Here is a 19,455-nt window from a genome sequence, read left to right on the forward strand (position 1 = left end):
AGTGGTGAGAGAGGGCATCCTTGTCTGGTGCCACATTTCAAGGGGAATGCTTCCAGTTTTTGCCCATTCAGGATGATATTGGCTTTTGATTTGTCATAAATAGCTTTTATTATTTTGAGATAGATTCCGTCAATATCTAGCTTATTGAGGGTTTTTAGCATAAAGGACTGTTGAATTTTGTCAAAGGCCTTCTCTGCATCAATTGAGATAATCATGTGGTTTTTGTCTTTGGTTCTGTTTATGTGGTGAATTACGTTTATAGACTTGTGTATGTTGAACCAGTCTTGCATCCCCGGGATGAAGCCTACTTGATCATGGTGGATAAGCTTTTTGATGTGCTGTTGCAATCGGCTTGCCAGTATTTTATTGAAGATTTTTGCATCTATGTTCATCATGGATATTGGCCTGAAGTTTTCTTTTCTTGTTGAGTCTCTGCTGGGTTTTGGAATCAGGATGGTGTTGGTCTCGTAAAATGATTTGGGAAGAATTCCCTCTTTTTGGATTGTTTGGAATAGTTTCAGAAGGAATGGTACCAGCTCCTCTTTGTATGTCTGGTAGAATTCGGCTGTGAACCCGTCTGGACCTGGGCTTTTTTTGGGTGGTAGGCTCTTAATTGCTGCCTCAACTTCAGACATTGTTATAGGCCTGTTCAGGGTTTCAGCTTCTTCCTGCTTTAGGCTTGGGAGGAGGCAAGTGTCCAGGAATTTATCCATTTCTTCCAGGTTTACTAGTTTATGTGCATAGAGTTGTTTGTAATAATCTCTGATGATGGTTTGAATTTCTGTGGAATCTGTGGTGATATCCCCTTTATCGTTTTTTATTGCATCAATTTGGTTATTCTCTCTTTTCTTTTTTATTAATCTGGCTAGTGGTCTGTCTATTTTGTTGATCTTTTCAAAAAGCAGCTCCTGGATTTATTGATTTTTTTGAAGGGTTTTTTATGTCTCTATCTCCTTCAGTTCTGCTCTGATCTTAGCTATTTCTTGTCTTCTGCTAGACTTTGAGTTTTTTTGATCTTGCTCCTCTAGCTCTTTCAGTTTTGATGATAGGGTGTCAATTTTTTATCTCTCCTTGCTTCTCATGTGGGCACTTATTGCTATATATTTTCCTCTAGAGACTGCTTTAAATGTGTCCCAGACATTCTGGTATGTTGTGTCTTCATTCTCATTGGTTTCGAAGAACATCTTTATTTCTGTCTTCATTTCATTGTTTATCCAGTCAACATTCAAGAGCAAGCTGTTCAGTTTCCATGAAGCTGTGCGGTTCTGGGTTAGTTTTTGAATTCTGAGTTCTAACTTGATTGCACTGTGGTCTGAGAGACTGTTTGTTTTGATTTCCGTTCTTTTGCATTTGCTGAGGAGTGATTTACTCCCAATTATGTGGTCAATTTTGGAGTCGGTGTGATGTGGTGCTGAGAAGAATGTATATTCTGTGGATTTGGGGTGGAGAGTTCTGTAAATGTCTATTAGGTTTGCTTGGTCCAGGTCTGAGTTCAAGTCCTGGATATCCTTGTTAATTTTCTGTCTGGTTGATCTGTCTGATATTGACAATAGGGTGTTAAAGTCTCCCACTATAATTGTGTGGGAGTCTAAGTCTCTTTGTAAGTCATTAAGAACTTCCCATATGTATCTGGGTGCTCCTATATTGGGTGCGTATATACTTAGGATCGTTAGGTCTTCTTGTTGCATTGATCCTTTTAGCATTATGTAATGTCCTTCTTTGTCTCTTTTGATCTTTGTTGCTTTAAAGTCTAATTTATCAGAGATGAGAATTGCAACTCCTGCTATTTTTTTGCTCTCCATTTGCTTGGTAAATCTTCCTCCATCCCTTTATTTTGAGCCTTTGTGTATCCTTGCATGTGAGATGGGTTTCCTGGATACAGCACACTGATGGGTTTTGGCTATTTATACAATTTACCAGTCTGTGTCTTTTGATTGGGGCATTTAGTCCATTTACATTTAGGATTAATATTGTTATGTGTGAATTTGATACTGCCATTTTGGTGCTAGCTGGCTGTTTTGCCCATTAGTTGATGCAGATTCTTCATTGTGTTGATTCTCTTTACCATTTGGCATGTTTTTGGAGTGGCTGGTACTGGTTGTTCCTTTATATGTGTAGAGCCTCTTTCAGGAGCTCTTGTAAAGCTGGCCTGGTGGTGACGAAATCTCTGAGTACTTGCATGTTCACAAAGGATTTTATTTTTCCTTCACTTATGAAGCTTAGTTTGGCTGGATAGGAGATTCTGGGTTGAAAGTTGTTTTCTTTAAAGATGTTGAATATTGGCCTCCACTCTCTTCTGGCTTGTAGGGTTTCTGCTGAGAGATCTGCTGTGAGTCTGATGGGCTTCCCCTTTGTGGGTAACCCGACCTTTCTCTCTGGCTGCCCTTAGTATTTTCTCCTTCATTTCGACCCTGGTGAATCTGACAATTATGTGCCTTGGGGTTGCTCTTCTTGACGAATATCTTTGTGGTGTTCTCTGTATTTCCTGGACTTGAATATTTGCCTGCCTTGCTAGGTTGGGGAAGTTTTCCTGGATAATATCCTGAAGAGTATTTTCCAGCTTGGATTCATTCTCTTTGTCGCATTCAGGTAAGCCTATCAAACGTAGATTAGGTCTTTTCACATAGTCCCACATTTCTTGGAGACTTTGTTCCTTCCTTTTTACCCTTTTTTCTCTATTCTTGCCTTCCCATTTTATTTAATTGAGTTGATCTTCGACCTCTGATATCCTTTCTTCTGCTTGGTCAATTCGGCTGTTGATACTTGTGCATGCTTCACGAAGTTCTTGTGTTTTTCAACTCCATCAATTCACTTATATTCCTTTCTATTTTGTCCATTCTCGTTATCATTTCATCAAATCTTTTTTCAAGGTTCTTCGTTTCTTTGCATTGGGTTAGAACATGTTCTTTAAGTTCACAGAAGTTTCTTACTACCCACCTTCTGAAGTCTGATTCTGTCATTTCATCACACTCGTTCTCCCTCCAACCTTGTTCCCTTGCTGGTGAGGAGTTGTGATCCCTTTTAGGAGGAGAGGTGTTCTGGTTTCGGGTGTTTTCATCCTTTTTGCACTGGTTTCTTCCCATCTTTATGGATTTATCCACTTGTCGTCTTTGTAGTTGCTGGCTTTCAGATTGGGTCTCCGAGTGGACGTTCTGTTTGTTGATGATGAGGTTATTTCTGTTTCTTGGTTTTCCTTCTGACAGTCTGGCCCCTCTGCTGTAGGCCTGCTGAGGTCCACTCCAGGCCCTGCTTGCCTGGGGATCACCTGCAGCAATTGCTGAACAGTAAGGGTTGTTACCAGTTTTCTTCTTCTGCTATCTTTGTCCCAGAAGGATACCCGCCTAGTGTCAATCTGATCTCTCCTTTATGAGGTGGCTCTTTGGATATACAGGGGTCAGGGAGCTGCTTGAGGAGACGGTCTCTTCTTCAGAGGAGCTCAAATGCTGAGTTGTGAGCTCCGTTGTTCATTCAGAGCTGCTGGGCTGGTACGTTTAGGTCTACTGCAGCAGAACTCATAAACCGCTTTTTGTTCCCAGGTGCTCTGTCGCAGGGATTTAGGGCTTTATGTATGAGTTTCCGTTATGCTGCTGCCTTCTTGTTTTTCCTTCAGAGCTGCCCTGCCCAGCAAGGAGGCAGCCTAGTCACTGTTGGCCTGTAGAGGCTTTGCTGAGCTGCTGTGGGCTCCGCCCAGCTGCCGAGTGAACTTCCCTGCAGTCCTGTTTATATGGGTGTAGTTAGAACTGCTTTGGCGATGGTGGCCCGCCTCTATTGAGGCGGAGTCTCTCTGCAGTGGCAGGTTGCCTTGGCAACAGCCGGCTGCCTCAGCAATGGTGGGTTGCCTTGGCAACAGCCGGCTGCCTCAGCAATGGCGGGTTGCCTTGGCAATGGCAGGCTGCCTCAGCATTGGCTGACTACATCCGTAGTGGCGGGCTGCCTCGGTAATGGCGGACGCCCCTCCCCCACAGAGCTGGACTGTCCCGGGTTCAGCTGCGCTTGCTGTGAAACTCTCAATCCAGAGAGTTTCTGGTTGCTGTTCTTTTGTGGGGGTGGGACCAGCCGAGCCTGATTGCTGGCTCCCTGCCTCAGAGCCTTTTTTTTTTTTTTTTTTTTTTAAAGTTGGTGCTCCAGTCGCCTGTTGAAGAGGCTCCGGGTCTGAGTGTTTTCCCCTGCGGCAAGTCACTGCGCTGGCTTAAACAGTGGCACTGAGATTCGTGGCACTTTTTTTGCCCTGGAATCTACTGTCCTGGTTCCCTGCTCAGTCCCCTTTTTAAACAGACGAATGGACGACTTCCCGTGGCTCCAATCGCCAGCCAAAGGGGCACCCGGACCAGTGTATTTTGTACAGAGAACCGCTGCTCCGGGGCACCGACAAAGCAGCCGTGCAGGGCAAAGCAGCGGCGCCAGCCGGCACAGCCACGCTGGCCGAAACAGCCGCGCTGGCGACCCGTGGAGCTCCTCCGCCTGGGAATTGCCTAGTCTGTGGGCAATAAAAATGCAGCGTTCACTCACCCTCTGTGCTTTCACTGGGAGCTGCAATCCTGAGCTGTTCCTAAACGGCCATCTTGGATCTATCCCTCCAGAGTTCCTCTTTGAGGACAGTACTCATTCAGGTGCAGAGTTCCTGTCTGAGGACAGTACTCATTCAGGTGCAGAGTTTCTGTCTGAGGACAGTACTCATTCATGTGCAGAGTTCCTCTCTGAGGACAGTACTCATTCAGATGCAGAGCTCCTCTCTGAGGACAGTAATCTTTGAGGTGTAGAGTTCCTCTCTGAGGACAGTACTTATTCAGGTGCAGAGTTCTTCTCTGAGAACAGTAATCATTCAGGTGCAGAGTTCCTCTCTGAGGACAGTACTTGTTCAGTTGCAGAGTTCCTCTTTGAGGACAGTACTCATTCAGGTGCAGAGTTCTTCTCTGAGAATGGTAATCATTCAGGTGCAGAGTTCCTCTCTGAGGACAGTACTCATTCAGGTGCAGAGTTCTTTTCTGAGAATTGTAATCATTCAGGTGCAGAGTTCCTCTCTGAGGACAGTACTTATTGAGTTGCAGAGTTCCTGTCTGAGGACAGTACTCATTCAGGTGCAGAGTTCCTGTCTGAGGACAGTACTCATTCAGGTGCAGAGTTCCTATCTTTGGATGGTACTCATTCAGGTGCAGAGTTCCTCTCTGAGGACCATATTTGTTGAAGTGCAGAGTTCTTCTCTGAGAACAGCATGTATTCAGGTACAGAGTTCCTTGTTGAGGACAGTAATCATTCAGGTGCAGAGTTCCTCTCTGAGGACAGTACTTATTCAGGCACAGAGTTCTTCTCTGAGAACAGTAATCATTCAGGTGCAGAGTTCCTCTCTGAAAATAGTACTCATTTAGGTGCAGAGTTCCTCTCTGAGGACAGTACTTATTCGGTTGCAAAGTTGAGGACAGTACTCATTCAGATGCAGAGTTCCTCTCTGTGGACAGTACTTGTTCAGGTGCAGAGTTCTTCTCTGAGAACAGCACGTATTCAGGTACAGAGCTCCTCTCTGAGGACAGTACTTATTCAGGTGCAGAGTTCCTTTCTGAGGACAATACTTATTCAGGGACAGCCATGCATTCCTCATCAGATGTTCTACATGGACATGATTCAATCCTCTATAACTGACATGTGCCAGAAATAACATCATTTTTTTAAATCAACTTAATTTCCGTTCTAAATTCCCGCCCTCCTGCCTGATGTACTGTGGAACCCCGCCTCAGTCATTTCAGGTTAAACCCAGGGCAGTACCAATGCCAGGACTCCCAGGAGGTTTGTAGGCATCTGGGAAGCCTCCTGGTCATAGACTATTGGTCCATCCAGCTGTCCCCAGGTCCCCACACCTCTTCTGTATGTAGGAGCCCCTGGGGTTGCCATCTTCCCTGGGGCCTGATCAGGACAAGGGCCGTGTTGTGCAGCTGCTCAGAGACCCTCAGGGCCCCTTTTCTGGCATCATCATCCTTGGCTTTCGGCCCCTTCCCTCCTCTCCCTGGGCCCCTGGCCCCCTCAGTCATTTCTCTGCTGAGTTCAGGCTTTTGTGAAAGTCAAGGTGATCTTTGCCAATGGAGAGGATATCTTAGGATTAGCTTCCTCCCATGGATCCCTCCAAAAAGAAGAACTCCTGATCCCACTTGAAATGGGAAGAATTGTGGGGAAAAACATACAAATCCCATCACAAAGGTGTATTCTGCAATGTGAGTAGAGTGCAGGCATTTCCTGGACCAGCCAGCCGCCACCACTGGGTCATTCTTGGGAGGCGTCTGAATACACGACTGGGGAGAGGTCCAGAGGGGCCTGAAAAATCATTGCCTGTGATCCTTCAAAATTTAATTTTATTCTCAAAAAAAGTAAAAATTATTCAGGTATATACATTGAATCTGAATAACTGCCTTTACCCAAAACTTAAGATGTGCAAAAGCCAAAGCTATATCTCAAAAATATGTTTTAACTGAAGGAAAAACTGAACCCTAAATTCTTTTTGCTTTTCAAAGCTACCAGAGCTACTCAATACCCAGTATCTAGTTATTGCTGGCTATTTATATTTTCAACAGTGGTATTAGGCTAAATGGAAGTTGTTTAGGCCATTTTAATGTTCCCAAAATTAAAGCAAGGGATTGAATGTGATTGATTACTCTGAATTAACCTTTGAACCCCTTTTCAAACACCAAACACATAGCGTGCTAGAAATTTACATGGCAAGTTTGGCTTATGGTCTTAGGGACTTGGGTGGTCAGATTTGTTTTACTGATACCCCAAACGACACAGAAGGTGGCAATAAAATATAGTAAGGAAATAGTTATATGGAAAGGAAATATATATGGATGTAGGAAAAACACTCCTTTTAAAAATAATTACGTTCAATTTATGTCATACTACATAGCCATTAAGACACAGGATCATGCTGTGCTTTTTAAACATAAGTCATGGGAGAGCTTTGAAAGTCGCAGTGGATTCAGCGTGGGGAATATGTATATCTCTGTTTGTTTATTTATTCAGTTTTGGAAGCCAAGAAGGAAAGAGATAAAGAATGGAATTATTGATAGTATCAAATGTTACCATGCATATAAGGAAGATAAGAAAAAGATTCATTAGCTAAGTCAACTAAAAGACTGTGGTTGATATAGGCAACTGCAGATTCACTGAATTTCTAGAGGAAATGTCCTACACTTTAAATATGGGGGCTGGTTACATTTCCAGTTCTTTACAGTGGCGGGATATGCTCCTAATCTCTTTCTGTAATAAAAATAATTATTTCTTGGATCCGTTCATTGGTTTACAGCAGGTCATTACTTTACAACCATTTCAATCAATCATACAATCAATGAACAAACTCATAAATATGTATTTAGTGCCAATATGTGTAAGATAATGGAGAGATGCTTTATAAAAGGAAAGGAAATAGAATTGAAAATAGATTTAGAAGCTCCATATACATGAAAAGTTAATCATGTTCAAAAATTTTTGTCCCTTCTTGTAATCAATGCTGAATTATTACAAACTGTTCTGTGATTCATAAAATGGTCAAAATTCCTTTCTCTTCTGAATGTTGACAGCATAAGTTTAGATCTTGATTTAACTATACGGCCCAGGAGTGGTCTCCCACATGCTTATTCTGTGGATGGAGGTTTTATCTGAGGGTTTTCTAAAACACACATGTTATCTGGCAAATGGCACTTAACAGAAATGAATTTGACATTTTTTGGCTATTCCAGAGAAAGATACTGAGTGCTTTTCAAAAGATCCTCAGAATCTGTTTCTGCATTTCTTGACAGAGAAAACAGAACCTTTAGCACACAACCACTGGAGCAGAGAGGCAGGGAGAGCACAGACAGGTGCTTGGGTGATAGTCTCTGGAGTGGAGACATGAGAAGAGTAGAGACAGGAGCTTGGGTAACAATCACTGGAGCAGAGGTGGGAGGACAGCAGAGACATTGCTGCCATTGCTGCCGCTTCCCATGTCTGCCTCCAGCATCCACCACCAAGAAAACCCCTGCTCAGCAGAGTTTTGGGATTACATGGGGAATAATTTGGGGAATTGTGCTAACAGATACACATATTCGCTTGCTCAAACTTACTGTCCAGGGTCCACATTCTGAAGATAAACAGGTTTACAGATTCTTTGCAAAAACTCAGATACCATATTTCTTCCGCCCCACCCATGCCTCTCAGCAGAAGGGCCAGGATTGAAGCAAGAGCCATACACAGATGTGGCTGGCAATCTTGACCCACTAGACTTTGTGTGGCCCGTCTTCACCGGGTGTCCTGAGCCCAAGTGAATGAAGCACTGGCCCCATCGGCAGCCATGGTCACGTCCACACGGAGTTCTAAATCCTGAGGCTCCTGCACAGAGCAGCTCTCTGCTGTGGCTCCAGCTGTGGGGGAGGGGTCCAGCTCCCCTAGTTACCTCCCCCATCACCAAGAGACTGGAACTTCCTGGCAAGCAACAGGCTGAGAACCCCAGCTGAGCTGCTGCTCCATTCCTTCTGAAAGTCCCGCCACTCCCCACTCCGCCAGGCTCCTGCCTGGCCCTGCTGCAGCCGCTTAAGCCCCCAGCTCCATCCTCTGCATCACGGAACCACCCAGGGCCACGTAAAATAACAGGGGAAGATGTCTGACTCACAAGCGACTGCTGGGCAGCTGAAAACCTTGGTTTTATTCTCCATCTGGATGTGTGCTCATTGGAAGTCAACTTTTCAAGTTAAAAAGAAAGCCAGTGGTGGAGGGAGACAGTCTTGTGTGTGAGCACCCCAGGCAGGCTGCCTGCTGTACCTGTGGTCAGACATCCCTCAGCGCCAGCCTTTGCATGAGGCAGCACTCAGAGAGCCTCATCAGACCCAGGTCAGGCAGGCAGCCTGCCCCAGGCACCCACACAGCTCGTTTCTGCAAGCCCCATTTGCCCAGCGAGTCTTTCTCTTTTTCCATGAGAATTAGCTTGGCTTTTTTCTGATCATACACTCCTTAACATGCCAGTGTGGAATTAAGAGATATTTGTGTTTTTTTCCTTTTATAAATAATTCCATAAACCTGGTGCTAAGTGAATATTATGTTAGACCCTTGGTGTGGGCAGCAAAGGAGACTGGGTTTTACACACAGCAAGGTTCTTGCCTAAAGATACTAATGACAGTCCCATTAGTGTCTGGTCTGTGTGAGCCTCATCCTATTATGTATGTTTTAGTAATTTGTTCCGTTCATTGTGAGTCCCCCCACCCCCACTAGAATATAAGCTCCATGGGGGCAGGATTTTCCTTGCTGCTGAATTCCTGTGCCTAGAACAGTGCTTGGCACATGGTAGATACAGACGTTTGTTGATTTCTTTAATGAAAACAAGGGACAAACAATTGAGTAAGAAGGATTCTCTCTCTGTAAACAGCTGTTAGTTCTCCTGCCCACTTGTAAATGGCCTTCATTTTGTGAGTGATTTTTCTGAATTTCCAGGAGGGCAGAGACAAGGTAAAGAATGAAAACTTTTGTCAGGTGAGCAACACCTAGGAAGTGGTAGGCAGTCCACAGATTTTTGGGGACATGTACATGGATGAATCCATCCTTTCTGTGCACTTACATAGAACTTCTCTTCATTCATTATGGAATTTGCATCATCTGTTTCTGTCGCTCGTGAAGTTAGGGTCAGGTCTTTATTTTAAAATAAAGAATAACATGTGAGACAGACACAGTAATGAGACCAGCTGGCGAACCAAAATGTTACGAGCATTTCTGAAAAGCAAAGCAGATTGCCTCCTTGGCCTGTGTATCATCCCGTCATCGTTCGCATCTCAAGGCTGTACCAGGGATGATTCATTGTGCTCTTGTCATACCAGCCTTTCCTGTCCATGTGCCCTTTGCCTGGGGCCCATGAGAGGTACAATTTCCTGGTGCCCCCAGAGGACTGTCATGAGCCTTTTTCTAATTTGTCAGAAGCACTTCGTTTTCAGGGTACCACTGTAAACAGGGGATTTGAAACATATCTATTTCAATGACTAGGATGAGGAAGGAATGCACAGATGCTGCCCATGTGGAGACACCGTGGTGTCATGTTGGTTCTTAGTGCTAGCCCTGTGGGTGGGGTAGGGGGCTGACAGTCCCCATTCCTCTCACCGGAAGGCTGTGGGTGCCTGGGGTCATAGGGCTTCCTGTGGTGGGGACAGAATACAGCCTGGGTATCCTGTGGCCACCCCACACCCTCACTGCTCTCTAGAGGCTGCCAGCTTCCTGGCCACAGGAGTCGTTCACACCCGGCTGGCTCAGATTGATGCTTATTGATCCACATGGGCTCTGGAGGTTCACAGAGTGACTCCAGCCCAAGGAGCCCTGATTTATTGCCTCTGATGGGTCTGTCTCTCAGAGATCGGGTCAAGATGCTTGGTCTGTGAATTGTGGGGGTGGATTCCTGTAATCCTTTTTCCATTCGAGTCACCTTGAGATTGAGACTATGTCATCTATAGTGTGGGTTTGGGGCCTTCCAACCTTCTGATCAAACTTTACAGGAGATGTTGACATTATTTAGGGTGTATTCATTTGACTCTGAGGTGGAAGTCAGAGGGAAGCATCGTTTTAACTCTTGCCAGTTGCTTCTGCTCTATCCTTTTATTTTTTAATTGAAGGTCACTGTCTTTTCCTTAGAAAAGAGGCGTTGATAACGTCAGATATATTAGTGGATAGATCACTGTCTGTGCACTCAGTTTGTCATGCGCAGGGGTAAAAATCAACTCTCTCATCATCAAACAAAGTACCAGCTACAGAATTAGCCCTCCCTCTAAATCTTGGTAGTAAAAATATCATTCTGGTAGAGCTTCAGTACAGACTTCATTCACACTTAGGTGTCCCAAGTACACATGTGCACACAGGGAGACACACTGTGAAGACGTGTCACCAGTGCTGCCTGCTGTACATCTCACAGCATCTCAAAAAAACAGCCTCCCCAGTCCTCCAGTTCTTGGTCTTTCCACTGTTCCACTGAAAAAACGATTCCTTTAAAACGTGTTTTTCGCCTTTCGGCCAGAACTGCCATCTTCCAGTAATTCGCCAAAATGACGAACACAAAGGGAAAGAGGAGAGGCACTCAATACATGTTCTCTGGACCTTTTAGAAAACATGGAGTTGTTCCTTTGGCCACGTATATGCGAATCTATAAGAAAGGTGATATTGTAGACATCAAGGGAATGGGTACTGTTCAAAAAGGAATGCCCCACAAATGTTATCATGGCAAAACTGGAAGAGTCTACAATGTTACCCAGCATGCTATTGGCATTGTTGTAAACAAACAAGTTAAGGGCAAGATTCTTGCCGTGAGAATTAATGTGCGTATTGAGCACATCAAGCACTCTAAGAGCTGAGATCGCTTCCTAAAACGTGTGAAGGAAAATGATCAGAAAAAGAAAGAGGCCCAAGAGAAAGGTACCTGGGTCCAACTGCAGCGCCAGCCTGCTCCACCCAGAGAAGCACACTTTGTGAGAACCAATGGGAAGGAGCCTGAGCTGCGGGAACGTATTCCCTATGAATTCATGGCATAATAGATGTAAAAAAAAAAAAAAAAACCTTGAATTAAAAAAAAAAAAAAAAAAAAAAAAAAACGTTTTTCATCTAGGTTTTCATCTAAGAAGCTTTGCATTCATAAAGAATCGGAGCATAATTGTATCCTACTGATCCATTGGATTGCTATGTTGCAGATTTTTTTTTCATGTTTTGCTAATTTCTTTTTTTTTTTTTATTATACTTTAAGTTCTGGGGTACATGTGCAGAATGTGCAGGTCTGTTACATAGGTATACACATGCCATGGTGGTTTGCTGCATCCATCACCCCATCATCTACATTAGGTGTTTCTCCTAATGTTATCCCTCACCAATCTCCCCACTGCCTGCTATCCCTCCCCTAGCCCCCACCCCTGGCAGGCCCTGGTGTATGATATTCCCCTCCCTGTGTCCATGTGTTCTCATTGTTCAACACCTACTTATAAGTGAAAACATGCGCTGTTTGGTTTTCTGTTCTTGTGTCAGTTTGCTGAGAATGATGGTTTCTAGCTTCATCCATGTCCCTGCAAAGGACATGAACTCATCCTTTTTTATGGCTGCACAGTATTCCATGGTGTATATGTGCCACATTTTCTTTATCCAGTCTATCATTGATGGGCATTTGGGTTGGTTCCAAGTCTTTGCTCTTGTAAACAGTGCCACAGTAAACATACAAGTGCATGTGTCTTTCTAATAGAACGATTTATAATTCTTTGGGTATATGCCCAGTAATGGGATTGCTGGGTCAAATGGTATTTCTATTTCTAGATCCTTGAGGAATTGCCACACTGTCTTCAACAGTGGTTGAACTAATTTACACTCCCACCAACAGTGTGAAAGTGTTCCTATTTCTCCACATCCTCTCCAGCATCTGTTGTCTCCTGATTTTTTTAATGATCGCCATTCTAACTGGCGTGAGATAGTATCTCATTGTGGTTTTGATTTGCATTTCTCTAATAACTAGTGATGATGAGCTTTTTTTCATATGTTTGTTGGCTGTATACATGTCTTCTTTTGAAGTGTCTGTTCATCTTGATGTCATATCATCCTAAAATTCATTGTGTGCTGCCACTGATGATGAATTTCTTTTTGGGTTATCCTTTAGTTTTATTGCCTGGCCCTTTGATCATCCAAAATTTTGTACTTAGAAACATGTGATTCTTCACTGAAAGTTGATTCATTCTCAGTAGTCTTCAGAAAATACAAGTTCTCACCTTGTGATGTGATTTTCAAATCGTTTAAATGGAAACAAGAAGTGTCTCGAACAGCAAAGCAGTATCATCTCTTCATTTTACTGTCTACAAGATGTTAAATGCTGGTTAGACTGTAATTTCTTGCTAATCAACACATTCAAAACAGACGTCTTTGCTGCTAACCTATTGGCATTGCCCCAGAACTTGTGGGGCCCACATAATTTCTTGTAACTTTAGGAAAACCATTGTGTGTTTGCTTGTGGGATGTGACTTCTGTGTCCTGTCTGATTCATACTTATGTTTTGTGACTAACATTAATTATAGTGTCAAATGGCTTTAATCCTTTCTGTTGAATCTTTTGCCTTGAAAGTTTAGTTTGTCCAATATTCATTTTCTCATTTAGACATCCATGGGCTTGATGACTGTAATTCCTTTTATGCTTTCATCCTTGAAGTTCTAATTAAGAGAGTGCAATGAATTCAAGTGTGGCTGTTGCATTAAAATAGAATGGCAATGCTTCCCATTCAAAGTGTATTTTATCTTGATTACGTATTTGTGCTTTTTATGATGGAATGCTAATTTTTAAATTCCCGTTTGACTTGCAAATGACTTTCAAGGACTGAATTCACAAGTGGTGTCCAGAATTCCAGGTGTAGAAGGATAATTAAGCATGTGTTTAAAGCGATGGTGGGTTCACATTTGAGATTCTTCAAAGCCCTGTGAAGTGGAGATTGTGGAACAGTTTCTTTCATCTCGTTCACATGAGCTGCTTTCTAGTAAAATGTATTGGTCCAAAATCTCCACTACAAGGCTGGCTAACCCAGCCCCTTGAAGACCTGAAGGAAACCTTTCATGATCAGAGTCCTCTGCTTCTTGTGCTGTGTTAGAATACTCGGGGAGCTGCGTCAGACATGGCCTTTTCATGCAGGACATGTCCTAGACACCGCTGCTAGCACAGCTGTTATGATGAGGAAGATGTTCCACGCTTGGGCAGGCCAGTGTGGTACCCGCTGGCCACACCTGACCATGAACAGTGGACACGCAGTGTGTGCTGCAGAGGAACCCATGTGTAATGGAATTTTAGGTATTCAGATGTTTTAGATGTTTGGAGGCCAGATGCAGTGGCTCACGCCTGTAATCCCAGCACTTTGGGAGGCCAAGGCAGGCGGATCACCTGAGGTCAGGAGTTTGAGACCAGCCTGACCAACGTGGTGAAACCCCGTCTCTACTAAAAATACAAAATTAGTCTGGCGTGGTGGCAGGCACCTGTAATCCCAGGTATTTGGGAGGCTGAGGCAGGAGAATCACTTGAACCCAGGAGGCAGAGATTGCGTTGAGCCGAGATTGTGCCACTGTACTCCAGCCTGGGTGACAGAGGGAGACACTGTCTCAAAAAAAAAAAGTTTGAGCCGGGCGCGGTGGCTCAAGCCTGTAATCCCAGCACTTTGGGAGGCTGAAGTGGGTGGATCACGAGGTCAAGAGATCGAGACCATCCTGGTCAACATGGTGAAACCCCGTCTCTACTAAAAATACAAAACATTAGCTGGGCATGGTGGCGCGTGCCTATAATCCCAGCGACTCAGGAGGCTGGGGCAGGAGAATTGCCTGAACCCGGGAGGCGGAGGTTGCAGTGAGCCGAGATCGCGCCATTGCACTCCAGCCTGGGTAACAAGAGCAAAACTCCATCTCAAAAAAAAAAAAAAAAAAAAAAAAAAAAAAAAGTTTGGGCCATTTGATATGGCCAGTGGCTAAGGTGTTGGGCAGGGCATTCAAAAAGAAGCATTTTTGACACAACTGAGGTAAACCTAAGAGTGCAGACATTTTCAGTGGGTAACAGTCTCCCACCCGTTCACTCTGTCAGCACTAAAGTCTCCACTGCATATTCAATGCTGCCATCTCCCCTTCTGACAGTCCTTTTGACTCTAGAAATTTGAGAATTTCTTTGGAGAGGGTTAGCAAATGAGATGGGCTCGATTCCAAACACATCTGAGGAAGGTCAGTTTTTACACCCCTCCTCCCTGCCTCGTTTATTCAGCTCTATCAGGGAGGGACCCAGAGGAAGCTCAGTCTTTGCACCCCTCTTCCCTACGGTGTTTATTCAGTTCTGTCAGGGAGGGACCCAGGGGAAGCTCAGTCTTTGCACACCTCTTCCCTACGGTGTTTATTCAGTTCTGTCAGGGAGGGACCCAGGGGAAGCTCAGTCTTTGCACCCCTCTTCCCTGCCCCATTTATTCAGCTATATCAGGGAGGGACCCAGGGGAAGCTCAGTCTTTGCACACCTCCTCCCTGCCTCGTTTATTCAGCTCTATCAGGGAGGGACCCCTCCAACTGAATACACTTCCTCAAAGCATCACACGTTTTGTTTCATGCAATTTTTATGGAGATCTTCCTAAAACTTAATGTATGCATGGTTCTCTCCATTGTAAGTAGTGTAATTAACCTTTCTTTCATGCCCCAGGTCATTACATTGCCTCAGAGTACTCAAGAGGCAAAGCATGTTAGAGAGTTCCCTCACACCACAACCCCATTATTCTTGGGGTGAGACTCACTAACTTATGTGAAACAAACAACATCCAAACCAATTCAGTAATTGAATTACAAAGCACAGGAAAATTTTCATCTCTTTCCCTGTAATCTGAAGACACTTAAAAAAATCATCAGGGATTTTATGGTGTTGTTTACATGGTAAGAGAAACCAGTGCTAGGCCTTTAAAACCAGACACTCGTGCATAGAATTGGTTTGTTTTTTTAAAGCCAGTAGTTGGGTCAGATCTTCAGATTCTTTCAGTTATTAAACAATCATTTCTTTTTCTAATTTCAAATTACGTATTTGGTCACTTACATAATCCCATGTGTGTTTAGTAATCTCTGTCTCTGCCTTGATTCATCTTCTTTTTGGGGATGTAGAATAGACTTATAATGCTAAATTAAATTTTGAATTTTCAAATACTCTTAATGCCTGTCTGACATATAGAAAGTGACAGATAACACAGCCTATAGCTCGTAAGGATTCATTTTGATAAAGGCATGCTAAGCGTGCATTCACAGAAACAGAATTAAGACAACTATTATCACCCACACCATCCAACTGAATAGCTGGTGGTTTTTCTCAAATGTGTAAAATGCTTTCATTCATTGTTGATTTTAATCTGTGGCAGCAAATTAATGTGATAAATGCTCATTTTAAATTCTTCATTATTGTTTTCCAACCTCCAATTTTAACTTTAATGAGCCATGCAGGAATTTACAATTCTATTGCACAGGCTGTATAGACACAACAAATGTTTGTCAAAAGAACGGACAAATGAATGGATGGGTGCAATGATAGACTTCCATGTTTCAGGAATAATTTCTTTATGCTAATCTCTATATCTAAAGCATTTTAGGTGCTGCAGTTTTTAATTAACCAGCACTGACAACTGATAATTTTTAAATTACAAACTTCAAATATTGCCAATATAAGGAAAATGTTAAGTGAAACAGCTTTGTTGTCTGGGATATATACCCTGGTCCTTTGTCACGGCCAAGAAAGAATTTACAACACGGACACATACGAGGACCACTGTTTTAGGAGTGGAAAGGTTAATAGAAAAAGAAGTGAGAGAGAAAAGGCTTCCTCCTGCTGTGAAAGCTGGTCACCCAAAAGAGGGTCTCTGGTTTGTGGCAGAACGCATTCGGTTTTGTACAGAGGCTTGAGAGGCGGTAACTGATTTACATAGGGCCCAGGGGATTGGTCTGACCAGGTGTGTCATTTACATAGCCTGAGAAAAAACTGGCCCTCCCACCCTCATCTTTTATTATGCAAATGTGGCCTCCACCTGGCTGGTCACCAAGATGCCCGTACACATGGTTTTACCTGGAGGCTGCCGTGACACATGGTGAATAGGAGAAAGCAGAGGGATACACCACATTGCAGATGCCTGGCTTCTAGGTACAGCCGCTGCTGTTTACATATGAAAGCTCCTAGTCTGCATATCTATGCCTGACTTCTCAGGCTGCTTTCCCTTAGACATGTGCAGAATATGCAGGTTTGTTACATAGGTATACACGTGTCATGATGGTTTGCTGCACCCATCGACTCATCATCTGCATTAGGTGTTTCTCCTAATGCTATCCCTCCCCTCTCCCCCCACCCCCTGACAGGCCCCAGTATGTGATGTTCCCCTCCCTGTGTCCGTGTGTTCTCATTGTTCAACTCCCACTTATGAGTGAGAACATGCGGTGTTTGGTTTTCTGTTCTTGTGTCAGTTTGCTGAAAATGATGGTTTCTAGCTTCATCCACATCCCTACAAAGGGAGGTCCATCCATTTTTATGACTGCATAGTATTCCATGATATATATATGCCACATTTTCTTTATCCAGTCTCATTGATGGGCATTTGGATTGGTTCCAAGTCTTTGCTATTGTACACAGGGCTGCAATAAACATACATGTGCACGAGTCTTTATAGTAGAATGGTTTATAATTCTTTGGGTATATACTCAGTAATGGGACTGCTGGGTCAAATAGCGCTTGTGATTCTCGACCCTTGAGGAATTGTGTCACTGTCTCCCACAATGGTTGAACTAATTTACACTCCTACCAATGGTGTAAAATCATTCCTATTTCTCTACATCCTCTCCAGCATCTGTTGTTTCCTGACTTTTTAATGATTGCCATTCTCACTGGTGTGAGATGATATCTCATTGTGGTTTTGATTGGCATTTTTCTAATGACCACTGATGAGCTTTTGTATGTTTGTTGGCTATATAAATGTCTTCTTTTGAGAACTGTCTGTTCATATCCCTCACTGACTTTTTGATGGTTTTTTTTTTTTCTTGTAAATTTGTTGAAGTTCTTTGTAGGTTCTGGATGTTAGCCCTTTGTCAAATGGACAGATTGCAAAATTTTTCTTCCATTCTGTAGGTTGCCTGTTCATTCTGATAACAGTTTCCTTTTCTGTGCAGAAGCTCTTTAGTTTAATTAGGTCCCATTTGTCAGTTTTGGCTTTTGTTGCCCTTGCTTTTGGTGTTTTAGTCATGAAGTCCTTGCCTATGCTTATGTCCTGAATGGTATTGCCTAGATTTTCTTCTAGGGTTTTTATGGTTTTAGGTCTTATGTTTAAGTCTTTAATCCATCTTGAGTAATTTTTGTATCAGGTGTAAGGAAGGGGTCCAGTTTCAGTTTTCTGCATATGGTTAGCCAGTTTTCCAAACACTATTTATTTAATAGGGAATCCTTTCCCCATTGCTTGTTTTTGTCAGGTTTGTCAAAGATCAGATGGCTGTAGATGCATGGTTTTATTTCTGAGGCCTCTGTTCTGTTGCATTGGTCTATCTGTTTTGGTACCAGTACCATGCTGTTTTGGTTATTGTAGCCTTGTATTATAGTTTGAAGTCAGGTAGCATGATGCCTCCAGCATTGTTCTTTTTGCTTAGGATTGTCTTGGCTACATGGGCTCTTTTTTGGTTCCATATGAAATTTAAAGCAGTTTTTTTTTGTCTAATTCTGTGAAGAAAGTCAATGGTAGCTTGATGGGGATAACATTGAATCTATAAATTACTTGGGGCAGTATGGCCATTTTCACGATATTGATTCTTCATATCCATGAGCATGGAATGCTTTTTCATTTGTTTGTGTCCTCTCTTATTTCCTTGAGCAGTGGTTTGTAGTTCTTAAAGAGGTCCTTCACATCCCTTGTAAATTGTATTGCTAGATATTTTATTCCCTTTGTAGCAATTGTGAATGGGAGTTCACTCATGATTTGGCTCTCTGTTTGTCTATTATTATTGCTGTATAGGAATGCTTGTGATTTTTGCAAATTGATTTTGTATCCTGAGACTTTGCTGATGTTGCTTATCAGCTTAAGGAGATTTTGGGCTGAGACAGTGGGTCTTCTAAATATACAATCATGTCTTCTGCAAACAGAGACAATTTTACTTCCCCTCTTCCTATTTGAATATCCTTTATTTCTTTCTCTTGCCTGATTGCCCTGGCCAGAACTTCCAATACTATGTTGATTGGAGTGGTGAGAGAGGGCATTTTTGTCTTGTGCCTGCTTTCAAAGGGAATTCTTCTAGTTTTTGCCCATTGAGTATGATACTGGCTGTGGGTTTATCATAAATAGCTCTGATTATTATGAGATACATTCCATCAATACCTAGTTTATTGAGTGTTTTTAGCATGAAAGGGTGGCATATTACATCTTATCGAAGGCCTTTTCTGCATCTATTGAGATAATCAAGTGGTTTTCATCATTGGTTCTGTTTTTGTGATGGATTACATTTATTGATTTGCATATATTGAACTAGCCTTGCATCCCAGGGATGAAGCCAGCTTGGTCACGGTGGATAAGCTTTTTAATGTGCTGCTGGATTTGGTTTGCTAGTATTTTACAGAGGATTTTTGTTTCGATGTTCTTCAGGGATATGGGCCTGAAATTTTCTCTTTTTGTTGTGTCTCTGCCAGGTTTTGGTATCAGGCTGATGCTGGCCTCATAAAATGAGTTAGGGAGGAGTTCCTCTTTTTCTATTGTTTAGAATGGTTGGTAATGGTACCAGCTCCTCTTTGTACCTCTAGGAGAATTTGACTGTGAATCCGACTGGTCCTGGGATTTTTTTTGGTTGGTAGGTATTAATTACTACCTCAATTTCAGAACCTGTTATTGATCTATTTAAGGATATGACTTATTCCTGATTTAGTCTTGGGAGGGTGTATGTGTCGAGGAATTTATTCATTTCTTCTAGATTTTCTAGTTTATTTGCACAG

At 42.9% G+C, this 19,455-nt stretch overlaps 1 protein-coding gene and 1 pseudogene across 3 annotated transcripts in view; both read left to right on the plus strand.

Moving 5' to 3' along the window:
* Positions 1-19,455, plus strand: part of DLGAP2 (DLG associated protein 2) — a 533,037-nt gene that overhangs the window by 466,106 nt on the left and 47,476 nt on the right. The gene's annotated exons all lie outside the window — the stretch shown is intronic.
* Positions 10,983-11,523, plus strand: LOC116538035 (annotated as a pseudogene).

The sequence above is a fragment of the Sapajus apella genome, unplaced genomic scaffold, assembly GCF_009761245.1.
Source record: "Sapajus apella isolate SASKATOON/1434 unplaced genomic scaffold, GSC_monkey_1.0 scaffold116, whole genome shotgun sequence".
Lineage (NCBI taxonomy): Eukaryota > Metazoa > Chordata > Mammalia > Primates > Cebidae > Sapajus > Sapajus apella.